This window comes from Dendrobates tinctorius, unplaced genomic scaffold (genome assembly GCF_039654945.1).
Source record: "Dendrobates tinctorius isolate UK_male_01 unplaced genomic scaffold, ASM3965494v1 ptg000018l, whole genome shotgun sequence".
Lineage (NCBI taxonomy): Eukaryota > Metazoa > Chordata > Amphibia > Anura > Dendrobatidae > Dendrobates > Dendrobates tinctorius.
Window position 1 is genome coordinate 21,042,175 of NW_027361686.1, and position 10,098 is coordinate 21,052,272.

A 10,098-nucleotide genomic window follows, 5' to 3' on the forward strand; every position below is an offset into this window, starting at 1 on the left:
TCCCTGTCTGTGAGCTACAACCTGCACAGTCCTGATATATATGACAAAGAACTAAATAGAAGAAAATATAAACAGCCAGTGGGTGCGTATAGAGTCCAGGATATGGGTATAGCTCCCTGAATGTACCCAGGTGACCCTAAAAGAAATACTCTTGTCTGAACAAGACCCCAAAGAGGGAGAAAGAAAGAGGGAATTAGAAGAGAGGGAGGTAAAATATTACTCATGTAAAGAAGAAAGTGCACCCTGGTACGTCTTCTCTTTTATTCCCCTTTCTGCCTTTTGGGGGGGTCTTGTCCAGACTGAGTATACGTTCAGGGGTCTATATGTGATCATCTATACGCACCTGCTGGCTGTTTATATTTTCTTCTATTTGGCTCTTTATCATATATATTCATCCTCAACTTTGAGGGGATTATTTTTTTAGTAAAAAGTTATATACCGTAGTTGGGTTTTCATGCTTGCCACCCTGGATTTACAATATAAGATGATAGGACCCTCACCCCGGCTACAGGACCAAGTCACAGGGTGTGTGTGTGTGTGTGTATATATACTGTATATATACAGTACATATATGTAGAGATATATGAAATATACGGCTGCCAAACATTCCAGGCATTTTCCAATCTTCAATATAGCAGCAAAAATGAAAATAGCACACCATTTAGACAAAATGAAAAAAAACAGAGTTTTGGTTCTCCTGGAAAAAGGTTCTCAGTGAACCGAAACGTTGCTGAGCCCCAATGAGCTATTAAAACACTTTTTTAATTGTGTCAATAGTCCGCTGCCTTCATTTTTTACTACTATAGATTTTTACATTTATATACCGTATATACCATATATACAGTATGATACCACTCATGTCAGTCACTCTGAGGCACAGTGAGATTTATGGCAGCTGATTTGCACTGACAGAGACACCTTCTGAGCTGTATAAAAGTTCAAGTAGCTGCCATAAATCTACTGTGCCTCAGATACAAGAAAATAAGCCATCCAGGATTTGTCAGGAGGTGAGCAGCGTCCTTCCCCCTCCTCACTGCACAGACCCCTCAGAGCCTCCGAGTTCTTACTCACAGCACCGTCTTGTCCTGCTCCTGTCCAGGTGAAGAAGTTGGTGCTGTGTGGTGACCTCTCTCCTGCAGACACACAAGGAGCAGTGTGGGCATGTCTGCAGTTCACTGGAGGAAGCTTAAAGCTATAGTCTCCCTGCAACTACAGTGCAGCTTAGCTACATCAGTGAGCTGCGCACGCTGACATAGTTAAAAGTGGTAGAAGCTCTGGGTGGGCCCCTCAGATCAAGGGGCCTGGGGCGACTGCCCCCCTGCTAGCTACGCTATTGGAGCTAACACATTCAGCACCGCTATAGCTGGGTACCATTCTCCACACTGCCTGCACCTCTCCTCTATTTCATCCACGCTGCCCTGGGGCTACAGCTTCACCTGTGGGGAGCTACACCATCTAGGCTGCAACACACCATCAGCCCCAGAGGATCTGCACGCAGCGTCGCCCTAACATCCTACTTGCCGAACACCACAGGTGGCGTCACGAACGATTCCATTAACTACATTCCACCATTCACATCTCGCTTTTACTTGGGCGCCCAGGGCCACGGTCCGGGTCACCGCTGCTGTGACACATCCCACTGACACCGGCCCGGTACCGAGTACCCCACAGCCCTGGGAGGGCGACCCATAAACACACAAGTATCATCAGGTGCAAGAGAAAGCATGAACAATGCAACATTACAATTCTCAATGCATTGACTGTTGAACCTGAGGCCACTTATGTGTTCACTGCAAGAATATATCTTGCAGTGAACAAGTATCACTGCACACAAGTATCATCAGGTGCAAGAGATAAGGCATGAACAATAAAATATTTGACTGTTGAACCTGAGGCCACTTGTGTGTTCACTGCAAGAATATATCTTGCAGGAAACACACAAGTATCATCAGGTGCAAGAGATAAGGCATGAACAATACAATATTACAATTCACAATGCATTCAATCTTGTTCCTGAGGACACTGTTATGTTCCCTGATAGAATCTATCTATCAGGAAACAAAACAGTATCCTCAGGACAAAGACTCAATGCGGCATCACACAACAGGGAAATACTTACTTACACCTCACGCTCTGCTTCTTCCAATTCTTCCCTGGAAGGACTGTATTGGGATCCAGAAGACATGCTGGAAAAACAAAACAAAAAACATTAGTACATAATATAGTTTAAAGGACAGGCTCACATGATTTGATTTTAGGATACTCACATTATAGCTGCTGTGTTCTCCAAAGTAGTGGATTGTCTCTGGCTGGGTGGGTGTTGTCTTGTCTTCTTTGTCTTGCAGTCTGTCTGGAGAGTAATGATCTGGCACTACAGACCCCTTGTATTATCTACCCTCCTCCAAAATAATGTTGCTTGTTTAGGGGGTGTATTACACAAGTGTCTAGACATTGTTTACTCTGAAATCGCGTGCGCTCACAAAGCGTTGACATGCGCACTTCACAGCGCATGTCAGCGACACCATAGACTGTAATACTATTTTTTTGCACATTGTGTGCACTAACGTGCACATGCGATTTTTTAATGACGTTGGGCAGAACAAAAAATGCAACATGTATTGTCCGGCGCGTCTGGTCGCACACCTGGAAAATGCGCAGCACACGCAAACGCTGATGCCCGCGTGCAGTCGCTGGACACTGCGCCTGCCATTTTCAAGATAGGGGACAATTGCACGTGCGACTGATAGCGCACAATGCGCTGCACGATAAAACGCAAGTGTGAAACCAGCCTTAGTGGTGCCCTCCACTATCTCTATGTATATGAGCGAGTATACTCACTGCTCAGATGTACTTTTCTTCAGAACAGCGGTATGTGAAAATAACCCACAAACAGGGGTTTTTATATATAAAATTCGCCCGCCAATTCCTGAATCCACCAATGAAATTATTTAAAAATAGGCACCAAAAACTAGTAAAAATCTGTCAGGACTGCTCATGGAAACTTACCACAGCTAAACTGCTGACCTTTATTTGACCCCAACTCATCCATTACAATATGTACATGTAAAAGTAAACCATGGAATGGGTCTGTGTGGCCATGAGACCCCCCCCTTTACTGTCTTATTTGTGAGGGGCTTCCATTGCACCTGTGTAATGTGGTAGCAATAAGCGATAGGAGCAGGGCCCCCCACAAATAAAAAATAATATCCATCATGGTCACAGAAGAGCATATTTCACAGGTTTGCAGCCCTAACAAAGTAATTATGCCCCTATTGTAGACCCTTAGTGTTCCTGCACACTAAGATACCCCTTACATGGCTTCCATAAAGTATGATTCCTAGAAAAGTACTCCAATCACAGTAAGATACCCCCACAGTGAATTCACACAGTACCCCCCACAAAGTATAATACCCACAGAGTGACCACAGCACAGTATTATGGCACCCACATTTGACCAAACACAGTATGATGGCACCGATACATCGTGCCTCACAATATAATTTCCCTCACAGAGCCCACAATATAGAATGATGGCCTTGTATACTGTATATTAGCCATTAATAGAGTATAGTTGCCCCCACAGCACGTCACACAGCATAATGGTCCACACACAACCCTCCACACTGTATAATGGCGCCCACACAACCCTCCACACTGTATAATGGCTCACACACAACCCTCCACACTGTATAATGACCCCCATGCAACCCTCCACACTGTATAATGGCTCACACACAACCCTCCACACTGTATAATGGCCCCCACACAACCCACCACACTGTATAATGGCCCCCACACAAATCTCCACACTGTATAATGGCCCCCACACAACCCTCCACACTGTATAATTGCTCACACACAACCCTCCACACTGTATAATGGCCCCCACACAACCCCCCACACTGTATAATGGCCCCCACACAATCCTCCACACTGTATAATGGCCCCCACACAACCCTCCACACTGTATAATGGCCCACACACAACCCTCCACACTGTATAATGGCCCCCACACAACCCTACACACTGTATAATGGCCCCCACACAACCCCCCACACTGTATAATGGCCCCCACACTTCCCTCCACACTGTATAATGGCCCCCACACAACCCTCCACACTGTATAATGGCCCCCACACAACCCTCCACACTGTATAATGGCCCCCACACAACCCCCCACACTGTATAATGGCCTACACACAACCCTCCACACTGTATAATGGCCCCCACACAACCCTCCACACTGTATAATGGCCCCCACACAACCCTCCACACTGTATAATGGCCCCCACACAACCCCCCACACTGTATAATGTCCCACACACAACCCTCCACACTGTATAATGGCCCACACACGTATACATTATACATTATATAAGTAACAATTAGTGGTCAAATGTTGCAGTTGTCATAATGGCCACTAGATGTCAGTATCTGATGCACAAGTTGCAGATTTGTAAACCACAATTGCTATTTTTAAGATTGTAATATTAGGTGACTTTATTATGTATGAATTGCTGAGCCCTGGAGCAAAATCAATGCCAAAGAAAATGTAAAAACATTCTTTATAAAAAAACACTACCTGTGCCGAAACCCGGGATCGAACCAGGGACCTTTAGATCTTCAGTCTAACACTCTCCCAACTGAACTATTTCGGCAGACAGCTACCTATTTTTTTTGACAACTGTAAACTGAGGTCTAAAAGTGTTATAATAAATTAAAATTATATTTTTATATCACCAGCAGTTCTAAAGATTAATCATTTTTCTAGTGGTAATATGGGAAGTTATAGTAGCATATTGAATGTGATACAACAGAGGACAAGTCAGGGTATAAATATTCACAATTTGTTACAAGACTTTTTTTTTTATTGTATTTAGAACAGACCAAATTCTAAATTTTACTGTACTGAGAAATGCCATCAAGAGGACCTGTGTGTATCCTTCATCAGGTATCATAAAAACACAGTACAAATCCTAGTAGTATAAAATTCAGTTACACTTATATATAGCAGCAAACCTTTTATCCCAGTCTCAGAAACTTGATTTATGGTGTGGACCAAGTTCAGGAACACACCCACTGATTGATCCAACCTTGACAACATAGAAGCAAGACGGAAAAGAAAAAAAAAAAAAAAAAAAAAAAGGAAAAAAAAAAAAAAAACCCAGAGAAAAAAAAAAAACAGTGCACATTACAAGAAGTGGAAGGTTAATATGCCCCACAGCCAATTTTTTCGTATAAGAAAGAATTGTGCCAGAGAATCTGATTATGTAGATTCTCTAAAACTCTAAAAAGAAAATTTAAGGAAAAAAGATACCCAAAAAATTTGATAATTAGTGCATATAGGGATAACAAAGTAAAAACACAGGAGGAATGTTTAAAAGGAAAAAATAGGAAGGGGGATAATTTGACCATTGGTAAAGAAAAAAGTGATGATCGCTGGAAATTGAATTTTGTGACCACATTCAATAGGGGAAATAAAGTAATAATATATCTTGAAGCGTGACCCTGTTTTGGGAAAACATCTCCCTGATAAACCAGGGATTACATATAGGAGGGGGAAAACTTTGAAAAATTTGGTGGCCCCCAGTAAATTAAAAAAAAAGTTGGATTCAAAAGGAAAAAACTATAAAAAAAGTATGGATCAAATTTTATGTGGTGTTTCTCAAGGAACCGGAGTTTTTAAATGCACCTCTAAAAAATGTTGTACCTGTGGGATCCTAGATCACGGGGCTAAAACTATCAAATGTAATAATACTGGTGAGGTCTTTGAGATCTCACAAAGACTCAGCTGTAACAGTGATTTTGTTGTATATGTAATCACATGCAGTTGCAGTTTGCAATATGTGGGACGCACTGTGCAGACACTGCGGTCCCGCATTAATGGTCACAGAAATAGAGCCAAAAACGGCTTTTTAAAACATAGTCTCTCAAGGCATCTACTAATTAAACATAACAAAATTTTTAACATAAGGCCGGGGTCACACTAACCAACGCAAAATACGGTCAGTATTTTACATGCGTAATACGGATGAATGGCCCCTAAACAGTGCTCCGTATGTCATCCGTAGTCAAGGTGCAGTCGCGTATTTTGCGCATGTAAGCATCCGTATGTAATCCGTATGGCGAGATTTTCTCGTCACCTTGCAAAATGGACATATAATGGAGCCCTATGACAGGTTTTATAACAGAAACCAAAGAATAGATATAGACTCATAGAATACATATATATATATATATATATATATATGTGTCTATATCTATTCTTTTGTTTCTTTATTAAACCTGTCAGTGTGATTTTACTGTATAGCGCACTGAATTGCCGGCTTTGCTAAAAGACACCGGGTGCGTATTTCTCGCAAGTCACATGTGTGGTCCGTGTGTAATCCGTATTTTTTGCGCACCCATAGACTTGCATTGGCGTACTACGGGCGTAGTACGCTGACAATCGCAGCATGCTGCGATTGGCACGGAGCCTAGAATACGGATGAGAAATATACGGCTGGTGCGAGGGACCCCATAGAGAATCATTGGTCCGTGTCTAATGCGTGCTTTTAGCGCCTCTCACTCGGCTGTATTCCTCGCCAGTGTGACCCGGTGGAGCAGATCCCCTCTGGTGTTGAAAATAGGAATGCTCTTTTAAACCGGAAAAAAACGTTTTGGATATATCGGCTGGGAACATTATGTCCAAATGGATTGAATGATATCATAGAGAGAGTTTGAACGTTGCTTTTTTTTTTTTTTCCGTCTTGCATCTAAGTTGTCAAGGTTGGATCAATCAGTGGGGGTGTTCCTGAACTTGGTCCACACCCTAAAACAAGTTTCTGAGACTGGGATAAAAGGTTGCTACTATATATAAGTGTAACTGAATTTTATACTATTAGGATTTGTACTATGTTTTTATGATACCTGATGAAGGATATACACTGTATCCGAAACGTGTTGTATCTCTTTTTTAACCTATGAAATAAAAAAATATGGAATATCATCTTTGGATGTGAGTCCTGGGAAGCGCTGCCGTTTAAGGGCTGGATGTGCCTTTCTTGATTTACTCATCCTGTGTGAGCCTGAACCTGGCTCTTTCACTTGGATCCACCCGAGGCAAGCTGCAAGCCCTGTCTTCTGGGAAGTATCCCAAAAGGAAGGATTTTGAGGATACACAATCTAAAGCCATATTGGTCTTCTATCAGGTGAGTGCATAAAATTGTGCACCCTTTAACCCCTTCACCCCAAGGGTGGTTTGCACGTTCATGACCGGGCCAATTTTTACAATTCTGACCACTGTACCTTTATGAGGTCATAACTCTGGAACGCTTCCATTGATCCTGGTGATTCTGACATTGTTTTCTCGTGACATATTGTACTTCATGTTAGTGGTAGAATTTCATTCAAATAACTTGCGTTTATTTGTGAAAAAAATGGAAATTTGGCAAAAATTTTGAAAATTTTGCAATTTTCCAACTTTGAATTTTTATGCCCTTAAATCACAGAGATACGGCACAGAAAAAACTTGATAAGTAACATTTCCCACATGTTTACTTTACATCAGCACAATTTTGGAACCAAAATTTTTTTTTTGTTAGGAAGTTATAAGGGTTAAAAGTTGACCAGCGATTTCTCATTTTTACAACACCATTTTATTTTTAGGACCACATCACATTTGAAGCCACTTTGAGGGGTCTATATGATAGAAAATACCCAAAAGTGACACCATTCTAAAAACTGAACCCCTTAAGGTGCTCAAAACCACATTCAAGAAGTTTATTAACCCATTAGGTGCGTCACAGGAATTTTTTTGAATATTTAAAAAGAAATGAACATCTAACTTTTTTCACAAAAAAAATACTTCAGGTTCAATTTTTTTTTATTTTACCAAGGGTAACAGGAGAAATTGGACTGCAAAAGTTATTGTGCAATTTGTCCTGAGTACGCTGATACCTGATTTGTGGGGGGGAACGACTGTTTCGGCGCATGGCAGAGCTCAGAATGGAAGGAGCGCCGTTTGACTTTTTCAATGCAAAATTGGCTGGAATTCAGATCGGACGCCATGTCACGTTTGGAGAGTCCCTGATGTACCTAAACAGTGGAAACCCCCTACAAGTGACCCCATTTTGGAAACTAGACCCCCCAAGGAACTTATCTAGATGTGTGGTGAGAACTTTGAACCCCCATGGGCTTCACAGAAGTTTATAACATAAAGCCATACAATTAAAAAATCATATTTTTTCCACAAAAATGATCTTTTCACCCTCAATTCTTATTTTTCCAAGGGTAACAGTTCCATAAAAGTTATTGTGCAATTTGTTCAGAGTACGCTGATACCCCACATGTGGGGGTAAACCACTATTTGGGCGCATGGCAGAGCTCGGAAGGGAAGCAGCGCAATTTGACGTTTTTGGCTGGAATTGAGATCGGACACCATGTCGCGTTTGGAAAACTCCTGATGTACCAAAACAGTGGAAACCCCCCACAAATGACACCATTTTGGATACTAGACCCCCTAAGGAACTTATCTAGATGTGTGGTGAGCACTTTGACCCCCCCAGTGCTTCACAGAAGTTTATAATGCCCGGGCGTGAAAATAAATAATTCGTATTTTTTCCACAAACATGATATTTTAGTCACCATTTTTTTATTTTCCCAAGGGTACCAGGAGAAATTGGACCCCAAAAGTTGTTGTCCAATTTGTCCTGAGTATGCTGATACCCCATATGTGGGAGAAAACTACTGTATGGGCACACGTCGGGGCTCGGAAGGGAAGTAGTGACGTTTTGGAATGCAGACTTTGATGGAATGGTCTGCGGGTGTCATGTTGCCTTTGGAGAGCCCCTAATGTACCTAAACAGTGGAAACCCCCCACAAATGACACCATTTTGTAAACTAGACCCCCCAAGGAACTTATCTAGATGTGTGGTGAGCACTTTGAACCCCCCAGTGCTTCACAGAAGTTTATAACGCCCGGGCGTGAAAATAAAAAATTCGTATTTTTTCCACAAACATGATCTTTTAGTCACCATTTTTTTATTTTCCCAAGGGTAACAGGAGAAATTGGACCCCAAAAGTTGTTGTCCAATTTGGCCTGAGTACGCTGACACCCCATAATGTGGGAGAAAACTACTGTATGGACACACGTCGGGGCTCGGAAGGGAAGCAGTGACGTTTTGGAATGCAGACTTTGATGGAATGGTCTGCGGGTGTCATGTGCGTTTGGAGAGCCCCTGATGTACCTAAACTATTGAAACTCCCCACAAGTGACCCCATTTTGGACACTAGACCCCCCACGGAACTTATCTAGATGTGTGGTGAGCACTTTGAACCCCCAAGTGCTTCACAGAAGTTTATAACACTCGGACGTGAAAATAAAAAAATCATTTTTTTCCACAAAAATGATATTTTTGCCCCCAATTTTTTATTTTCCTAAGGGTAACAGGAGAAATTGGACCCCAAAAATTGTTTTGCAATTTGTCCTGAGTAGGCTGATACCCTACATGTGGGGGTAAAACACTGTTTGGGCGCATGGCAGAGCTTGGAAGGGAAGGAGCACCATTTGACTTTTTCAACTCAGAATTGGCTGAAACTGAGATCAGACGCCATGTTGCATTTGGAGAGCCCCTGATGTGCCCAAACAGTGGAAACCCCCAATTATAACTCCAACCCTAACCCCAACACACCCCTAACCCTAATCTGAGCCCTAGCCCTAGCCCTAACCCTAGCCCTAACCCTAACCCTAGCCCTAACCCTAAGGCTGTGTGCACACGCTGCGGATTTTGCTGCGGTTCCGCAGCGGTTTTGGCTGCTGTGGACCCCAGTACCATGATTCCCTATGGGAATCAAAAACCGCAGTGCAGACGGTGCGGAATTTTCCGCGCGGATTATCTGCGGTTTTCAATCCGCAGAAAGAATTGACATGTCAATTCTTTCTGCGGATTCTCCTGCGGTTTGCCATCTCCTCTATTGAGGAGATGAAAAACCGCAGGACAAAACCGCAGAGCAATCCGCAGGTCTTTTGACCTGCGGTTTCACCTGCGGATTTTACAAAATCCGCGCGGATGAATCCGCACCTAATCCGCAGCGTGTGCACACAGCCTTACCCTAACG

General features: G+C 42.6%; 1 non-coding gene across 1 annotated transcript; it reads right to left on the bottom strand.

Annotated features, from left to right (window-relative positions):
- Nucleotides 1–4,585: 4,585 nt before the first annotated feature.
- Nucleotides 4,586–4,658, bottom strand: TRNAF-GAA (transfer RNA phenylalanine (anticodon GAA)). Its single transcript has one exon. It is a non-coding gene; the product is annotated as a tRNA-Phe (tRNA).
- Nucleotides 4,659–10,098: the final 5,440 nt, after the last annotated feature.